The sequence below is a fragment of the Protopterus annectens genome, chromosome 12.part0 (assembly GCF_019279795.1).
Source record: "Protopterus annectens isolate FY-2018-M chromosome 12.part0, PAN1.0, whole genome shotgun sequence".
Taxonomy (NCBI): domain Eukaryota; kingdom Metazoa; phylum Chordata; order Ceratodontiformes; family Protopteridae; genus Protopterus; species Protopterus annectens.
In genome coordinates, this window is record NC_056746.1 from 596812415 (window position 1) to 596834475 (window position 22061).

The window sequence follows — 22061 nt, forward strand, 5'->3', positions numbered from 1 at the left end:
TGACCCCAGGCCAAATAATTACACCAAACCCTCAGGATTCTGACCCTGATAATCCCACACTAACAGCCAATAACTTTAATTCCTTCTTCACCAATTCTATACAAACTCTAGCCAACCAGCTATCTCCTGATACTTCTCAACTACCTCCAAATACCTTAATAAATACCATTCCTCCCCTTCACCTACAACCTGTTTCTACCTCTTATATACAATCTCTCATCCGAAAATTCAAACCTACCACCCCTTCTGCAGACAAACTTCCTGCTGAATTCCTGCAACTAGCAGCAAAAGCCATTGCTTACCCTGTCTCTATCTTGATAAACAGATCAATAAAAGAAGGTATTTTCCCAACAATCTGGAAGATATCACATATCATACCCCTCCATAAAGGAGGCAAATCTTACGACTTCTCCAACTATCGTCCCATAGCACTTTTATCCCCCTTAGCTAAAATCACAGAAAAATGCATACATAAACAACTACTCAACCACCTCCTCAATAATAGCCTTCTAGCTGACACTCAACACGGTTTTAGACCTGATCACAGTACTACCACAGCTCTTCTCTCCTTCACCAACACTATTAACTTAAACCGTAACAACAATAAACTTACATCTTCTCTTTTCATAGACCTATCAAAAGCCTTTGACATGGTTAATCATACACTTCTCTTGCACACATTAAAATCTCTGGCCCTGGAGCCTTCTTCCCTTACCTGGTTTTCTTCCTATCTTGTAAATCGTCAGCAAGCTGTACTCTGGAAAAATTCTCTCTACTCTCCTTCCTATCTCTTTAGGAGTACCTCAAGGGTCTATCCTAGGCCCACATCTATTTTCTATCTTTATTAATGACCTTCAATCATCTTTACCTAATACTACCTGCATACAATATGCAGATGACTCCACTATAATTTGCACTGCCTCTTCTCAAACAGAACTCCAGTTTCAAACACAATCAGCCTTCTCAACTGTTGAACAGTGGTTCTCCAATCGCTGTCTACTCCTTAACACCAAGAAAACTAAATTATTACTCTTCTAACCTACCCGTAAATCTACTTTGATAAACTTCTGTATTACTGCAACTGACAACACCATAATCTCTCCTGACTCCTCAACTAAACTTCTTGGTGTTATTATCGATAATAATCTCAACTATGATTGTCACATCAACACCACAATAAAAGCTGTTAATAAAAAGATTGGATCCCTATACAGAATAAAGCCCTTCCTCACACCTGAAGCTAGGATAACCTTAGCCCAAACACACCTTATCTCTACCCTTTTGTATGCTTCCTCTATTTACACTAATCTATCTAAAAGTAACCTTAAGAAACTTACTACATCTTACCACAATATTGCCCGCTTTGCCACCACATCCCAATTTAGAGCTCACCACTGTCTAAACCTAAAACAACTACACTGGCTGGAACTCCCTAACAAGCTCATTTTTCAACAACTCTTAATAGCACACAAAATTCTATACCAACCTTCTAAAACACCAGCTCTTTCTAACCTCTTGATTCCTTATATCAACCTGAAACAACTATGTTCCTCTGATAAATTACTTGTTAATATTACCAAATTTATGAATTCTGCAGGCAATTGCCTTTTCTCTAACTCAGTAGGTAAAATATGGAATAATCTTCCATCTGGTTTGTCCTCTTTGCCTACTCTCCCACTATTTAAGAAACAACTTTTAATACATCTTAATAAATTCTGGCTTTGCTCTTGTACCAACCCAGACTAGCCTGTTGGCACCCTTATGTTTGTTATAAACTTTTCTTATCCACTTGTATTTCATCTTCTACTTCAATTGAGATATTATCCCTTTTTTGTAAATATTACTTAACTCACTAAAAAAAAAAAAAAAAAAAAAAAAAAACAGGAATTGTTTGTGTTTATGATTTGATACCTTATTATATTGTTTTGTTAGTTGCTAACCTCTGACCTAACTTCTTTCTGACCTAGAATGATTTTGATTAGTTAAGATCTTTAATATTTGTACTTACATTTTTTCCCTTTGAATAATACATTTGTACTTTGTCTTTTTATGTATTTCCAATACTGTTTTTAACCTCTGGAGCTTTTCTCCCCGGGCCTCCACTGAAAATGGACATTAATCCAGTTGGACTAGCCCGGTCAACAAATGTAAAATAAATAAATAAATAAATTGATTAGGTGGGCCACATAGGCTCTCCCAATCACTTAGGCAACATGGTTGTCAAATGAAAGATGACTATCTACTTGTGTCCCCAGATCCCTTATCACCTTGTCATTTTTAAGGGGGTAACACCTATGTGGTAGTTTGTGGGTGTTTTGCTTTCAACAAAGAGTATCACTATACATTCCTTCACAGTGAGCTTGAGGCCATGAGTCTGACACCACACATCTGTCTCATAGAGTCCCTTCTGGAGAATATGTCTGTCTTCTGGGGAATCTATTATGGCAAACACTTTACAGTTCTCAGCAAAGTTAGTCAACCACAACCCTTCTCTGTTGGCATGTACATTTGAGACGTCTATACCAAACAGGAGGGACCCCAGGACTGAACCCTGGGGGACACCAGTTGTTACCAGTGTAGAGTCTGACATGTAGCCAGCAACTCTTAATGTGTGGGATCTATCTGTGAGCCAGTTTGCAATCCATCTTGTGATGTATGGCTTCATGGCCAGGTTGGTGAGTTCATCTATGATACCTGACTGGGGAATGGTGTCAAAGGCCTTAGTGAGGTATAGGTAGGTTGTGTTGAGCTCATTTCAATCATCTGTAGCCTGAGTAACTGTCAAAGAAATCCTCCCAGTTCAGGAGGCCTGGTCTGCATTTGACGAAGCCAAACTGGATGTGCTCAACTGTGTGAAGGTTCCCAATCTCTGTATTGTTGACTTCCATTATGATTGGCTCCATTGGCTTGCAGAACACACTTGTCACGCTCATAGAACATGAATGCCAAGGGGTTTTTGTGACCCCACCCCTGTGGAGTGTGAACAAAGTTGCTGTGCAACATTCTATGGGTACATATCCTGTAGAGAGCATGTAGAGAGAGGTGTAGGTATCCTTGATGAATATGGATACATCCTCACCCTATGTGCTATGATTCAGGTTCTGATACTGGAAGGTATGGAATGAGTAGTATCCTGGTAGTGCTGGTGTGCTGTCTGGAGCTTTGAACTAGGTGTCTGTTACTGCACAGATATCAATATTCTCCATAATGAGAAGTGCCTCGAGTGTGTGCATCTGGAGGCTGAGACTTCTGGCAATGAGTAGCATTTAGCTCACTTTGTGGTTATTTGTGTTGGTTACAGGGTTTGGTTTGTCCTGTGTGACCAGTGTTCCACACCAGAAGTCAGTGCCTCATTAGTCCCATCTGACCATAAGTTAATTACCCTACATATCCACATTCTGGACCCACAACCCCATTAAGGAAACCATGTTAAACAATGTCTCCAAAGCCAACTTCATGCTTCTTAAGTCAAAAGCGCTGAACTGCAGGACACCTATGCAGATGGACAATACAGTTATGACTACTGAATCCTTCACAATTGCACTTTATAAGCACTTACATGACTGCATGCATCGTGCTATCCCAAAAAGAACCAAGACACAATCCTCCAAGAAAAGGAAGACAATCTGGTGTTCCCCTGCCATAAACAAACTGTACAACAGAAGGATGAAACTGTTGCAAAAGAGGGTAAAATCCCATGAGGGGAGGAGCTCCATGGTCAACATCAGTAAGAAGCTGTGATCCCTGATAAAATCCTCCAAAGCTAGTTATGAAAACAAAATTGACACTGATTCTAAAGACAGCCACAAAGCATTCTATAGCTATGTCAAGAATCTCAATGGCAACACTCAGATCTGCTCTGAGTTACAGCACAATGGCACTAAATATACAGACCCAACTGATATTGCCAACAGCCTGGCAGATAGGATCAGTGCTAACTTTACCCCCCTCTCACCCATGAAAGAGCACATCTCTATAACAGAAGACTGCAAAGTTGCTGTCATCATGGCTGCACAGGTAAACAACACTCTCCAAAGCCAGGAACACAGCATCCATGGGACCAGATAACATCCCAGGCTGTGTTCTACACAAACTACAGAATGAACAGGCATCACACCTACGTACCATGTTCAGTCATAGCCACACCTCAGGCTTTGTGCCTGCTGAATGGTGCACAGCGACGGTTATCCCATTACACAAGGGAGGAGCCACCACAGACCCCAGGAACTAGTGCCCCATTAGTCTGATGAGCCTGCTCTGCAAGGCCATGGAATGTATCATCATATAACGTATAAAAAAAGACATTGGTAACCTCCAAACTCTGGACCACAACCATGTTGGGTTTGTAAAAGGCAGATCATGTCTCCTAAACCTGATAGACATCATTGAAGCAGTCACCAGAACCGTAGACAAGGGTAAGGTGGTTCACACAGCCTATGTAGATCTTGCCACAGCTTTCAACACCATCCCCCACTCTGGAATTATAGATAAACTCACTAAACTAGGTATAAATCACCATGAACTACAAAACAGGCAGTAGTATACTTAACACTGAAAGTGTGATAAGAGAGCTTGGGTCACAGGTGGACAGTGGATACACCTGTGATAATCACATCCCCACAGTAGTCAGGAAATCCTTCTACATGGCACACCTCATCACAAAAGGTGTCTCATGCAGAATAGAAGAGGACACTGTTGCCTTCTACTCATCACTCACTAGATCCATAATAGAGTACAACGTCCCTTTTGCTATGTACCTCACAAGACATCTACAACAACTGGAAAGCCTGCAGAAATACCTCACAAAGAGGATTAGCAGCCTGAAATACATGCCATACACAGACCGTCTCAAAATGCTCCAGCTGTACTCACTCGCATATCTCCTTCTCAGAGGTGATCTCCGCCTAACATACAAAGCTATGTCAAACACAAAGCTGTTGGACATGCTCCACGTAAAACACTCACAATCCCTATGATCTTTGGCCCCAAAACCCTTAGTGAAATACAAAATGAAGGGGTGTATCTATTTACCTTATGGATACCCACACCTTCAGGTTAGTGGCACAGCATGAGGCCTTGGAGCCCATGCAAGTGCAACTAACATTGGGCAAAGCTGCTTATCAGATTGTAGCTTGCTACAGATCACCTACCTTGTCTCAGGAACCTCACTCAGTATTCCTGGGAACACTGGAAAATATAAAGGTTCTACCAAACACCATTATATGAGGAGATTACAACTACCCAAACATTGACTGGGAGAATTACTCATGTACAACGTCCTTTTCCCAATGCTTCCTAGAGTTTAAAAACTCAAATGCCCTGGTCACCATGCCCACTAGAGGTGACAACATACTGGACCTGATCAACACCAACATGGGGTACCACTGTTCCACAACAGAGATAAACCCCTTGCTGGTAATATCAGATCATAAAGTAATCACACTGGACATCCACATCCCGCCCCCCCCCCCCCACCAGTCATGGAAACCACTGTGAAGACATTTTCAAAAGCAAACTGCACACTTCCCAAGACCAAAGTGGAAAGTTCCAAAGTCCCCTTGCTATAAGATAATGATATACAATCTGCCGAATCATTTACAAGTGCATTCTATGAGCATCTACAGGGATGCATGGATCGAGACATCCCAAATAAAACCAAGACGCACTCCTCCAAAAAGAAGAAACCAATCTGGTGGTCATTGCCCATATATAAGCTATACAACAGAAGGCGGAAACGAACACATGACAGAGCAAACTTCACAAAAGGAAAGGCATCACTGATCATTATTAGGAAGAAACAATGATCGCTCATAAAATATTCAAAGGCCAGTTTCTAAAGACAAATTGCCAAGGAATCTAAGAATAACCACAAAGCCTTCTTTAGCTATACCAAACATTTTGGTGGCAACTCTCAAATATGCTGTCAGCTACTGCAAAATGGCAAAAAATACACTGAACCAACTGACATTGCACACATCCTGGCAGACAAGTTCAGTGCAAACTTCACCCCCTCTCACCCCCAAAAGGGCCTATGTCCATCCCAGAAGAATGCAGAACCCCAGACTTCATGGACATGCAGGTAAAAACAGCCCTCTCCAAAGCTAAGAACACAGCATCAATGGGACTGGATGGTGTCCCAGGCTGCGTCTTACACCAGCCCCAAAAGGAACTATACCCTCACCTACATTCACTGTCCAGACTCAACCTTACCACAGGCTATGTACCCAAAGAATGGCATACAGCAACAGTCATCCAGCTCCACAAAAGTGGTGCCACAACAGAACCTGGAAACTATTGCCCTATAGGCCTACTCAGCCTGGTCTGCAAAGCTATGGAGCAAATTATCATGGAACCCATATAACATTGGGTACCTCCATACACTGGACTCTACCCAATTTGGCTTTGTTAAAGGCAGATCCTGCCTCCTAAACCTAGTTGACTTCTTAGAAACAGTTACCAAGGATGTAGATGGAGCTGAAAGTAGTTTGCACAGCCCACCTGGACCTCACTAAGGCCTTTGACACCATTCCCCACTCTGGCATCATGGACAAGCTTACCAGCTTGAACATTAACCCCTATGTCACAGGATGGGTGGCCAACTGGCTCACAGATCAAACACACATGGTCAGAGTTGCGGGTGCCATGTCCGACTCTAAACCAATCACAAGTGGCATCCCACAGGTCTTGGTCCTGGGACCCCACCTGTTCAGTAGATACTGCTCAGAGGTACAGGCATGTATGGGAGGAGTATGGCTGACCAACTTTGCAGATGACTGCTAACTGTGGTCCATAATCGACTCTACGGCTGACAGAGACATCCTCCAGAAGGATCTTACAGAGACAGATACCTGGTGTCAAAACAATGTCCTCAAGCAGAATGCCAAAAAATGCATAGTCATCCCCTTTGGATAAAACAAAGTGCCCACAAATTACCACATAGGTGATAATCCAGTATGTATGCAGAATGTAATTATGGACCTAGGGACCCAGGTAGATAGTAAACTCTCCTTTGATGATCACATTGCCAAAGTGTTTAGAAATTCCTTCTATGTAGCCAACCTAATGTCACCTAATGTAACCCACTTTGTCAAGTCTGATGATGTCACCATCCTACAAATATATCTGTGGAAAGGAATACTTTCAGTAATGTGTATAGCAGGTTGTGTAAATGCATACTGCTCTAGTATCATAAAGTAGTAAGGTAGGGGTTTGAATCCTGCACTTGTCAACTGTATGAGAGTGTTTATGTGTGTCGCCTTGGAGAGGAGCAAGCTTTTTGAAGACTACTGAAACACCTTAAAAGTGGTATACTCACCTTTGTCAAGTCTGATGATGTCACCATCCTACAAATATACCTGTGGAAAGGAGAGTTCCCAGTAATGTGTATAGCATGTTGTGTAAATGCGTACTGCTCTAATATCATAAAGTATTTAGGTAGGGAGTTTGAGTCCTGCACTTGCGAACTGTATGAGTGTGTGTGTCTCCTTCGAAAGAAGCAACCTTTTTTAGACTACTGAAACACCTTAAAAGTGCTATACTCATCTTTGTCAAGTCTGATGATGTCACCATCCTACAAATATACCTGTGGAAAGGAGAACTCCCAGAAATGTATATAGCGTGTTGTATAAATGTATACTGCCGTAGTGTCATAAAGTAGTTAGATAGGGATTTAAATCCTGCATTTGCCGACTGTGTGTGTATCTCCTTGGAGAGAAGCAATCATGTTGGAGACTACTGAAGCACCTTAAAAGTGGTATACTCATCTTTGTCAAGTCTGATGATGTCACCATCCTACAAATATACCTGTGGAAAAAAGAAATCCTAGTAATGTGTATAGTGCATCATGTAAATGCATACTGTTCTAGTATCATAAAGTAGTTAGGTAGGGGTTTGAATCCTGCACTTGGTGACTGTGTGTTTGTGACACTGTTGGTCAAGGTGTCATCGGTTTTGCTTTTACTACTGTATGACATATCACAATGACAGCAGTATGTACATTACACATCAGGAAGCTGTGTCAAATACATATACACACATGCGACCTCAATTATTTCATAGGTGGGAACACTGCTTTCTCCATGAACACATCTGTTATCTTTGCCAGAGTATGCTGCCACTTTCCAGACCTTAGGTCACATCTGTATGCTTGTGACAAGCCTAGCCACTGCAGTGATCCTTGGCCTACATCATCCGTTTCACATATACTCATTATGGTTTCTATTGAATAGTGTGAGTGAGGGTTTATGCCTGAGGTATATTTGAAACCTGTTCAAAAGCAGCAAAGTCTGTCAAAGATGGCTATTTATTATAGGTGTGCAACAACCTTTGTGGCTATGCATGCAGACCCCTTATTGCTCATGTAATCCACATAGGAATTTCCAAAACCCAAAAATTTGGAAATGTGATTATCAAAGGTGAGATGATTTAACACATGGCTCTATGTATACATGGGTACCTGTTTCACATTTTGGGGGCTACTACCTATGTGGTACTCTGGGGATACTATTGTTTTGTAAAAGTGGATAACTATGCTTTATTTGGCTTATAGCTTTACAGCATGGGTTTGACACCAGGTATCTGTCTGTATGATACCCTTTTGGAGGATGTGTGTGTCATCTGGAGAATGCATTATAGCCCACAGTATGCATTGCCAAACGTGGCCCGACATATCCCTACTGTGTTTGCTTGTACCTAAGAAAGCTATATGCCAAACAGGAGTAGTCCCAGGACTGAGTGCAGGTGAATACTACTTGTTACTGGCATAGAATAGTACTTGAAGGCTGCAAATGTTACTGTGTGTCCTACATCTGTGTGTCAGTTGTCAAGCCATCATCTAACAATTGTTTATGGGCAGGCTGTTGAGGTTATGTATACTACCAGAATGCAAACCAATGACAGATAGTAACAACAGTATCACCCACAGCATTGTGTCAAACCGTGTCATACACACACGTGTACTCACGTTCCAAAATGTGTGTAGTACAATGCATACTGGCCACCAATAGGAACTATGGAGTGTTAACACTAATACACGGCATGTCACCCTGCCCATGTGTCCAATATGCACATACATGCAGACAGTGCACCTCAACCATGTTCACAAATGTACACCTGCAAATCTGTGATGCACACATCCCACACTTACTGTCCACTCTATAACACATGCTGACAAAACTACACACATCATCCAAGTGGCACATGGGCAGACAATACACAATTGGAATAAACACTGGTGTAAACAATACTACATTGATAATTATAGCTTTAATGCATCATCCCTGCTCAGCTACACCTTCAAGGATATCATTACACTTTACTGCTGACAACATGCTACACAATAAAACATTGCTATACTGTAATAAAGTCACCCTGTGCATCAGCACTATGTTAGCCTGTTCCTGCATCAATGTTGCAGATGACAGGAGGGAGCACAGGTTTCATCATATGCACAGGGTGAGTTGTTGGTTTGCCAGAGGCCTACATTAAGCCATACAATCGACATGTGTGTGTGTGAGTGTGTGTGTGAGGGCCAAGAGTACTGTTATGGGCCAATGTGGATGTAATGTGTGTGGGTATGTGTTTGCCCTAGGTGTCTGGTCTATGTGTGTGTGTCTGCATGCACACAGTTCCACCATGTGGCTGCCATATACAGGGATTTGTGGGACAGCTACAGACTGTACCTGGCAGGCTTTACAGATCACCATCTCTGGCCATGGATACGATACCTGTGCCTGGCAGGGGTGCCTCAGACAGTATCAGGTACTAATCCAGACTGGGTACTATCCTCAGAGGTTGACATATGTCCACTGGATCCAGGTCCCTGCTGGGACTGGCCAGAGCCACCTGCACGTGGTCTTCTAGGATGGTCTATGGACAGCCCCCCCCAACATTGCTGGGGCTGGTACTGGCACTACGGGAGCAGCTATGACTTGATGGACATCCACAGCAACTGCCAGCTGATGATGTTGCTGGCATACATCCATGTCGATGTCCCAACCATCCCGCACTGTCCTGACACATGGACATGACATTGTGGAGGACATCTAATGTCTCACCCCAATGTTTATCAATGACCTCAGTGTAATTATGTATGGCACCTGCTAGGTAATGGATACTGAAATTTACAGAGGTGTTATGAGCCCTCTGTGCCCTTAGTCCCTTTTTGGTGTACCGCTCCATACGTGCCTGTGCCTCCATGACAGCCTGGAACATGCATGTGGTTGTAAGAGTTGTGGTACGTCTGCCAGGGGCATGATGACCAGCATTGCTCTGACAAAAACCCCTGGGCATCTGCCTATGTGGTACCATTCCAGACATCTGGCTATGGCTGCTGTGTCCTGATGCATGTGCCATAGATACCACACTGTCCTGGCCAGTGCCGACTGTACACTGTCTCTCTGCTAAGTGCATTGGTGATGATGTATGTACAGGCAGTATGACTGTGTGCATGGATGGGGTGGAGACTTGTGTACTGTCAATTGGTGGCCCAACAACAGACTCTGACAAACCTGCCTGTGCCTCAACACACCTATCCTCATTATCACTATCTGTGTCAGTGACATCAGGTTCCCTGCTTCACTGAACTAGCCCCACCTCAGCACCTGTGAGAGGAAAACAGGGAACACACTTTAGGACTTGTACATGATGTGCATGTGCATGTGTGCATATGCACATGCACACACACACATATGCACAAGCACACATGCACATGCACATATGCACACATGCACATGCACACATGCACATGCAGACATGCACATGCAGACATGCACATATGCACACATGCACACACAGAAATACACTCCTCACTAAAGCAGACAGACACACACACAGATACACACAAACACACACACACACACACACACACACACACACACACACACACACACACACACACACACACACACACACACACCACCAGCAATCTCAGAACATACTCAATAGCAGTTGATGGTGAGGTACAGTATCACAAGCAAAACAGTCATATCACACATGTCAGCAAGCAGGACATGTGTTGCTCAACAGCATTCAGTGCAAGTGTATACAGTCCTTGTTACTAACAGTATACATGGCTTTGATGCACGTGTTTTGTTGTTCGGTGATTCGCCTCCCCCTGGAACGCAATGCATACATGGACACAACATTGCTGTGCAAGTATTCAAAACTCTGTAATGTACTGTGCACCATCACTCACAGGTCTACATACCATGGCTAGATGTGTATCTGTGTGTCACATAGATATCCAATTCTGATTAGAGCCTCTGTGTCTTTAGCAAATAATTGTGAACACAGTTTAAGCTCATGCATGATGTGTATACACACAAGATCAGTGGTGCATGTATAACTGATGGAATACCATTGGTCCACATACCCAATGTACAGTAGTTATGGTGAGTATAGATCATATTTTGGTCATGCCAGTGTCATCCATGAAATGGCATGCTAAAACACAACTGCAAATTTAAACATCACACATACCCAATGTGTGTTATATGACCTAGCCACTCAATAGCATCACAAGACATATCAGTCAGTTATGCAAATGGTGATTGGTATGCATATTGTTTAGAGGTGCATATGTTTGCACACACACAACATTGAGGTGTATAGCAATGAAAGCTATGTGTAGTACTGTGGTTACAATAACTGGATGGGGTGTAGTAAAATAAGCCATCATCATGAAGCATCATGTGGTCACTCAAGGCTACAAATATGTCCCAAACCAGCACCTATCATGCTGTACCAGAACTGCACTACCATGGCAACATTCACCATTTCACAACCAGTTGTTACATGGGTTTGTAAGGAGGCCAATAAGGAGCATTCCCTAACATAAATGCGTTGTGTGTTGCAGAGTGTTTCACTGTCCCATGATAGGCCTCTACCCCTGAGGTATACTATGTGTGCTGTGTGAATGACATTTGGGATACTGGAGTGTGACTTTACAGAGGGTTTGTGAATCCTTCATGTGTAGCATGTTAACATGTTCTGTGTATGACATAGTTGTGTATGTTATGTGCATGTTGTGTATCAACTCTGCCTATCCAATGGTCACTACAGTGTAGCCACATTTGTTTGAGATGGTCTGTGCATTGCATGTGTTTGAGGCAGCTAATCACATTAATGAGATGTGCGTGGTCTCACAGCAAACATGCACATCATGCATTATGGGTAGGTGTGTTACATGTGTACATGGCCTACACCTTAACTATGACATGCACTTTTTATTTGCAATAATAAATGTACAACACACTCACCAGCATCTGTCCGCTGCCTTGCTGTCACACCAGAGGGACCTACATAGATATGAAACAGTTTGTCAGTAGCGACAACTGTGGCATTGCTACTGTGGGTTTGCAATCTTACAGTAGAACAACAGTTTACATTCACAGGTCTACAGATTATGTTCCAAATGATCAGTACTGCACATTAGGGTGGCCTAATGGTTAAGGTGTTTGCCTTACAAACACAAGGTGCAGGGTTTGAATCTCACAAGGGATAATTGGCTAGGCTTACAATGGCTCACAAGGGCACTTAGCCTAGTACTAACCTATGAACCTATGAACCTATAACTACACAGTACACATCTCACATATGCATGATCTACCAATACAGGTAACAGTAGTCTACAGATATGCCATGTTACCTGAATGCTCCATGTGTTCTTGCTGGGTGGCTCCAACCTCCATCATGGTAAATGTCTGCTGCTGTTGTTGTTGGGCAGGTGCCACCAGGCTCAGGAGCAGCTCCTCCATTCCGGTGAGGGGGGTGGATGTTAACCCCACCACCTGTTGCAAGCTGTTGTTGCCGTACATCAGAAGCATGCTGACGGACATGTCTAAGTAGATCACTGCAGTGGTGGCGTACCTGCTCATATGTCCGGTTATGCAGGCCTACCTCATTTATCCTCAGTACATCTTGCGACATTGCAGTTCACTCCTGCTGGCCTTGGCTGGTTCTGGAGAATAGTAGGCTGTAGTGCTGAATCATACAGCTGGTAAGAATCTCATCTTCGGCACTACTGTAGCTAGGATTTCTACGGTGTGCCATGATCCCTGGAAGACAAAGAAAAAATATGTATGAGCAAGTCATATGGCACATTTATCATTATACAGTACAGATATCACTGAACTGCCATATATAGCAACCTATTAGCTGACTGAGATTAAACACTTTCACTACCACTTATCAGTGCTCACCCCACAACTGCTTGAAAGTGCCTGGCACACTCTATATAATAAACCATGTTCTGCACAGCAACAAAATAAAATCACTATATAAGACTATACAAGAGTACCTGACACACTGTATGCAATACAATGTACCACCTAGCCACAGCAGATATAGATCAAGCCAATGCATAAAGAAATATGTTATCCATCGCAATGTTTGTAAGGTCCAGTTACAGTATTACCACACAACTTGTTGATGGCAAACCTGTTGCCAAAATATGTGCACAATTGTGAATATGGGTGGCATACGGCTGTAGTAAACTATAAATGTTGCTAGATATGCAGTTATATGTTGTAATACACATAGGTTCATAGGTTCATAGGTTCATAGGTTGGTACTAGGCTATCAGCCCTAGGGCCTATACAAGCCTAGCCATAACAATTCCCTGGCTATTTCTTCCCAAATTATTTACTTTCCTGGACCACTGTCTAGCAGGGCGACTGACGTGACAGAGGACATGTTACAGGCATACCCACACACACATCAAACATAATTACAAGACACAAAGGTATGGCAACCCAGATAAGCTTTACGTGTGTACCATACAGTACTGTGTGTCAGTGCTTACAAAACCTTAAGCTTGAGGAATGTAATCTGTAATGACTACAGGGACCACACAGTGGTTCCAAGCAATGTGGACATATACCATACTTTGCTGTTTAGGCGCCGAGCCTCAAGTAGTACTACAGTACATACAGGATTTGGATTCAACATCAGTACCAATCAATAAGCATACATGTAGTGCTTTAGCCACCAATGACACACCCCAGTTAACACCAAGGGACTACATCAGACTGTATGCCATAGTGCTTTATCTGCCTAGCAGCAGCATACACAGCTTATGCTGGGATCAAAGCAAGAACCCATAATACCATGACTGAAACAGTTTCCCACTAAGCTATCCCACAAATACACATCTTTGACATATTCACCAACACACTGACCATCACACTCAGTCAACTTTACATGGAATCTATTGCAACAAGTAGATGTGGGTGTGTATGAGTATATATGACTCTCTCTCTCTCTCTCTCTCTGTGTATATATATATATATATATATATATATATATATATATATATATATATATATATATATATATATATATATCTATGTATATATATATATATATATATATATATATATATATATATATATATATATATATATATACATATACACATCCATTGGTGTACATATACATATAGGCACATATACAGTCCACCTTTCATGGTGGGAATATCAATTATACAAAGGATGTGAGGTATACAGTAATGTAATAATATTGCATAGTCATGTGAGAAATGCATTGAAAGTGTTCACAGCCCATGTAGCTTTAGCAGGCCTCACTGGCTGCAACATTGCAAACTGAACAAAACACCCACAGTGTTTAACCACCACATGTCATATACCAGCACTGTATGCGCTCTTGTTTGTCACACATTAAAACCTACATATAAATATGCACATAACAACATTCACCAACATATATATATGTCCACCCTTCACAAACAGTTACAATATGTCCCTTGCTCTATGCACATATACAGATGTTAATATATATGATACATATATATATCTCCGTATGTGTGTGCCATACACACACAAGGTCCACACTGTTGTAAGTCCCTGGACTTCACAGCTGAACCATTGGGCCTTGCTGCAACATGAACAGGTGTCACATGTGAACACACAGTAACATTAAAGGGGGTATATATAGCTCCAAATGCTAGATTAGCATACTAGCTTGGTACAGCAGTTGCCAATGCTAAACTACACTTTAATATGACTATCATGCATGTGTTACTCTGTCACACCCATGTTTATATAAATGTTTGGGCTAATCCCCCAAACAGCCATTGGCCACACTACTGTACAGAACACAGATAACATGGATCAGATGTTTGACATTTAATGTTGAATTACACATTTCACAGTTATGTCTCACTGCCCACAGGTACACACTGAATTGTCCATGGCAGTAGTTAAGCAGGACATCTGTGCATAAATACGTACTGCTGCCACATATTAATGGTTCACATTATGTAGAGTACTCTTCAAAAACATCTACTACTTGCCAGTAAATACATATCTGTTACTTTCCTTTGTATGAGTTGGTATTATTTCTTTTTCCTTTTGCTTTTGACTCTCTCTCTCTCTGTCAGTCTCTGCAATAGGGTGATTGAGTTTGTTGGCAGCAATTACAGCCTGCTTTTATAGGTATTTGAACATGTGCATGTGATGGCCTCTGCACCAATTGGTGGCCATTTGCTAATTGCATGCAGTCTGCTGTGTGGTAATTGCAGTAATCACTGTCATAGCAACCCAATGCTATAAATTGCTAACTCAGGCATGCATGGCCTTTTCAGCTTTCCAAGATGGGGATCATGCTTGTTTGCTGTGGACATTGTTGTTTAGGGCAGAAGGTTGGTATAGTTCTTATATCTGAAGCCAGGGGTGTAGCCAGTGATTTAAATGTTGTACTCAGACCTGAATGTTGCTGCTTCCAGTACATACTTGTCAGTGTAGAATTGTACTCACCCCTCAAAATGCTAACTCAAGATACATGGGAGTATGTACTTTCTTTTCTAATTGTACAATTAGCTGCAATACAAAACTAGCTATTAAGATGTATTCCTTTGGCACATGAATTGTTTGTGAACTGCTATACTGTGAATATTAATTTACTCACTTCTGAACAGTTTGTGCTTTTTTAGTGTTGACATTAGCACAGGCTGCTCAAGAAAACTGGACAAATTTCAGTACTGAGTATGCCTACCTACATCCTTGGTAGACCATGAACACACAGGTATATTCTACATTTGGGTAGGGGTGCAGAAGTACAGAGAGCATTATGTATTATTGTGTGAATTTTATCTTGCTGGACTTAAAGGGTTGCTGTGTACCTATTAGTTTATCAAAGCAAGTGGTCTGTCTGTGTAGCTCCCAACTGTGGACCTATCCACATGGTAGCCAGAGGTTAGCCTGTTATTCTTTGTCTGTGCACCACACCAGTCTTTTCAGCAGTGGAACAATGGCATTGTTACAGTTGGTTGCTACCAGTACATGGCTACATCTTTTGGTATTTCAGTGTTGTACTCCTAACATAAGGGTATGCTTCTGGAACTCCTTCCAAAGCTATTTGCACAGTGTGTAACAGCAGAAAAGCTGATATGCCTGTGTTTCTGCCTCTTCCAGGCCTCTCAAACACTCAGGTACATATTTGAACAGACTCAGGGAAAAGTAGGTAAAAGTGAGGTACACCTTTAAAATATTAGTGCCATTAAGTTGAGACTTTGAGAGAACCAGAGCATATGGATTAATACACCTTTTCTGAAGTACAAGCAGTGTCTAACTCTTACTTATTGTCATTATTCATTAAGTGCAATTCACCACCTTTCTGGCCAACGTCAGTACTTTTCAGAGGGATTCAGAGGGACACAGCTAAAATCTGTTTCAAAATCAGGAACATCCCTGAAAATTAGGCACAGTTGGGAGGTATGGTCTTTGCCCTAATCATATATGCCAGTGTTTGTCCTGCTATGATACTGTGTGGGGGTTGCAAAGTGCTGCTGTAACATTATTTCCTGCTAGAATGGTTGCTTCTCTTATCACAGTCATGTAATGCAATTCCACAACAACTGCTGGTAAAGATCCACAGAACACGTTGCGTGTTATAGCATTCCTATTTTTCCTTTACATTCAGTCACTCTGATGCTGATATATTTATTTCAGCACCAGCTTGTTGTATATCTACCGTGGCTTAGTGGTACTTCATACAGTGTAGTGTGTGCAAGGTCCTGCGTTCGAGACTGACAGAGATGTTTTATTTTGCTGCTGAGCAGAACAAGGGCCCTCACATACAGAGTGACTAAGGCACTTTTAAGCAGTTGTTAGCAGGTTTGCACAGGTTTGCGTGATGCTTAGCAATGCTTAGCTAAGTGCAAACAGGCACACACTCGCGCAAACCCTCTAACTACTGCTTAAAAGTGCTTACTACCTCTAACCCCCGCGCTCATTTATTTGAAAGAAAAGAAAATGGGGAGATAGGAAAATGGTGAAAAAGGGGCACAAAGAGGGAAAGACAGTAGGGAAAACAGCTCGGGATGTGCAGGATGGGTGTAGGGAAGGTCCATAGCTGCCCATTTCTTTAACAGCAACAGCTGTGCATATGCAATACATTTGAAAGGAAATATGAAACCTTCCACCCCAGAGACAGGGGTGAGGACAACAAAGTATGTTGTACTGCCAATTAAATTACATTTTATGTGTCCAGCAGACATGTGTGCAAAATGGGCAGCTATGTATGGGGTGTAATTTTTTTCTGGGAGCAGATTGCCATTTTTTTTATTTTTCAGGTGAGAGTGGAATGTGGGGAAGGGGAAGTAGGTATATTTGGGGAGGTAGGTTGGGGAGGTAAACAGACAAGACAAACAAAATGCATACAGGGGTGGAATATGACACGTGGTGGGTGAACACCATTGACGGGAAAGGATGCTTGGAAATCGCAAGCCCATGAGCCCACAGATGGCAACAGTGGAACTGAGATCCCCACCCATGGGCTGTCACCACTGCACCTTCACAGCCCAGAGGGTGGCTGTGCTGGGGGCTGCGTAGGAGGGGCAGGCTCACCCATGAGTCACGCCACTCATGCCTCAAGCTGGCACAGAGGATCAGTGACAGAATGCTCGATCTCTCTACGCACCACAGCCCGGACCGTTCAGAGGGTGATAGGTGGCCCTCCTCTGCCCATGCTTACATGGGGGGACAAGCCCCATCCCCTACAGTGCTTCCACCCAAAGGTGGCACAAGGCCAATGGAGGAGGAGGTCCCAGGCTGGGCACTGAACCTGCTGGTGCCAGGTGGCATCGCCAGCTGAGGTGGGACAGGTGGGTCCGTTGGGACCGGCCTTCCCATAAGTTCTATGTTTTGGAGGATTTAATGAAAATATGGGTTACTAACAGTCAACAGCATTCCCAATTAGTTATAACAGCATGCAGAAGTATTCCCATTAACTCAACACACCAGAGTTCCAACAGTTGAACAGCAAGCATAACACATGCATATATAGAACAAAGGTGGACATTACAACAGCATGCAGGTTTAATTGATGGCAGCAAGCCACCAATATTGTGGTATTTGAACAGGGCACATGCATTGAAATAAATGCAGATATTTATAACCCAATAGGACGTATGTCCCAACAAATGTTTTGAGATTAGACATACCCATTGATGTATGGAATTGCATTTTTATGCACATACAGTAGGGTGGAAAAAGATAGCTCCATTAACAACTTATATATTCTTCTAGTTTACACTACATTCCTATTAACTGCAGTTATATGTCCCCTACATGTATTATTACACTTGCCAATTGTCCTTAAATTGTGAAATGGGTTTTGCTAGATCTTTATATACATGAGCTGTATCTGACATACAAACTGCCCGGGATGCAGATGTTACTGCTACATATTTTGTGAGTTGCTCAGACTCACTACTGCTGAGATGGTACACTGACAGCTCTACTTTCCTATAATTATCTAGATATGTTCAGGTGAAATTATCAGTTATATGTTAACAGCTCTCTACATTTCTGGCAGCACAGTGACATTTCTGGTGAACACAATACCAAGCTACTCATGTGCCAGATTAACCTGTGCATGATGGGCATGAACCAACAGTTGAGGACTGTAAATATGCTTAAAAGCTACTCGCACTCCCTTCATCCACTTTATATGGGCCTACCCAAGTGTGGGTTAACAGTGCTTAATACAACAGTACTATTTCTATAATGCAAGAGTACAACAACATATCAAAAAATGACACAGACACACTCCAAGAATTATACCTTTATTAAAGACTTAAAACACTTTTTTAGAGGCTCTCTCATTTATTTTGTATAACAGCACATGCAGAATAATTACTAACCTGCCTGGTGGTGCAGCCTTAGCAGCCTATCTGCATAGACTTGCTGGTTCACAGCACAGACACCTGCAGCTGTGAAGTAAATGAAGTGATATTGAGACATACCTATCCATAGTATTAGACTAGAATAGCAATTCTTACATATTGAATTCCATGGCTACTTAGTAGTGAGGCAGTTTCCATCCCACGGGCCTCCTGGATCCACTGGTCCAGTTGATCCTCCTTGCATCTCTTCAGGTCTGCGTGGTGGTATCTGACCTGCTCACCAGTCCAAGGGACACCTGTGGCACTGGTGAGTTCATGAGCTTGACAGTTCCAGGCTTCTGCTTTGTATAGGGTGCTCTGGTACTGGCCCCACAGGAGTCTATCCTCATGATTATGGACAAGGAGCCAAACTATTACTTTTGAATCCTAAATGCCCCAACGTTGCGCTCGAAATTGAGAGCCCTCTCCAGCACCGGCCATGCTGCCTGCATATGGGAGCTACAACCAGTTATGACAAGTATTCCCACCTATGGAGCTTAAATATACCTCATTTCCTGCACTTATTTTTGATTGGCCAGTTTTGAAAAAAACTCAGCTGAAGGCACACCTGCTTAGCAATGGGCAAACTTCCATTTATATGCATATGTGTGTTGAAAGTGCATGGTTATGAAATGCTGTCATGGCTTAGTGGTTATGGAAAGTGATCATGATGCACAGTATCCCGGGTACGAGCCCTGTGATTGCTTTTTATTTTACTACTGGCAAGACCGGCTAGGAGGTGTGGCTGTGTTTAGCCGACTTTGCTCAACTTTGCCCGACGTTGCTCTTCTTTGGTCGATGTTGCCCGACGTTGCTCTGGTTAGTGCGGAGTGCAACTCCGCACAAACATGTTCTGTTTGCACTGGTTGGTGCGATGCGCAGCTCCATGCAAAGACATTGCGCTAGTTAATGCAGTGCTTAGCTATGACAAATTACATTTAATTCTGCTTAATACTGGTAAACTTTGCTTAGCAGTGCTTCACATTGCTTAAGATACATTACTTATGCATCCATCAGTATGCATAACCATTTCACCTTCTTATATATACATACATATATATATATATATATATATATATATATATATATATATATATATATATATATAAATTGTTCACTACTACATAGGCCATTTCAATGCTTTTTACAAAAATTTAAATGATAAATGCCAGGAATTATTTTTATATACAGATTTCCAACATAAAATAGAAGGGGGAGTGGTGGGATTCGAACCGGGAATGCCTCTTCTGTGTGCGAAGGCACTACCACTATGCTATCGCTATTTTGCTTAATTTGCATATAACTTTCTTATTATCCTCCTCGGTGTCTAAACTGCTAACTGTAGCTAAGCAATGGGCAAACACGTGCAAATATGGGCAGCTATATCAGAAATAATAATAAAAAAAAAGTTTTACATTTTATAATTGTACAGAGGTTTATGTGGGGGAGTGTAGTGTTGGGTATGTACACATTTGAGAAGACTTGCTCATGTAAGTAGACATTTCCCGAGTGTCAGACTTGCAGGGGCATGGATTTTGGGACTGCTCGGCAGTCCGACATGCCCCATGCACTTGTGCATGCTCCGTGTTAGCCTTAGAGTTGAGGCAGCGAGCCCCCATTAATATGCATGGAGCGCTGCCGTCTTACTCTTACACTGGCTCTTCCGTGTAAGACTAATTTAGTCTTACACAGAAGATTAGTGAATCCTGGGGCATCACTTTTCTTTAATTTTTTTTACTATTTTCATCTTTAGATGTCCAACCAGTTCTTGTTGCCTTTCTCATTAAACTAGTAAGAGACCAGTCCATATCATCAGTTTTGTCTAATAATTTCTTCTTTTGAGAAAACTCCAAATTGTCTTCAAGTGTGTTAAAATTATTTTGACCATCAGGTAAAAAAAAAATCTTAATTCTGGCAGAAAACATCAGCTGACATTTAATGTTAAGTTTCTTTAAACATTTTAGGAATGGGACACATGCTTTCCTTTTGGTCATTACAGAAGAAGTATAGTCATTATCAAACCTGACAGTCCCTGGGATTCATGAAGCTTGGTGTAAGGACAGTTTTAGCCTTACGCCAAGTGTCCTCCTTACAGATGGTGCAGCAGCACCATATGAATATTAATGAGGGTGCACTGCTGCACCCTCGATGTGCACAGGAAATGTGTGCGAGTGCAGGGGGCGTGTTTAACTGCTCTACAGAGGTGTAAACATGCCCCCCACAGTTGCATAACCTATTATGCTTACTATTAGAGCCTGCCTCTAATAGTAAGTAATAAAGCCAGTGTCCATGGATACCGAAATGTATGCTAGGCATACCAGAGAGTCCACAAACACTGAAATAAAATCAAAGTAGTAAACACACAAGCACGTAGTGGAATGTTGAGCCCCATCTCTAGAACTGTCACAATTAGATTCCCTGTGTCCCTATTTTATATTTGTATTGCCTCATTATTGAAAGTGTAAATGAAGCACAGCGTGTTTGTGTGTCGCTGCCCCCTGCTTAGTGTAGCTTACACATCAAAATCATCCAAATAGAAAAAACATGTAGAATCAACGTTGATATCAACAGTGTAGTAGTTAGAGCATCTGCCTAATGAGCAGGTATTCACAGTTCGAGTCCCACTATAGCACATACCATTTTCCATATGGAATGTGTATATGAACATATTTATACATCGTTTTGCTGTATAACCTAAATAATAACATGTAAATGTGAATTGGAGTACTGCATGAAATGTTAAACTAATGTCATTCAATCAAAATTGTAGTGTTATAATAATGAATAAGGATCTAGTAAGCAGGTGTAAGCACAGATAAGCAGTAGTAAACATATATAAGTACCAGTTAGCAAGTCTAAGTGTGTTTGCACGGGTGTA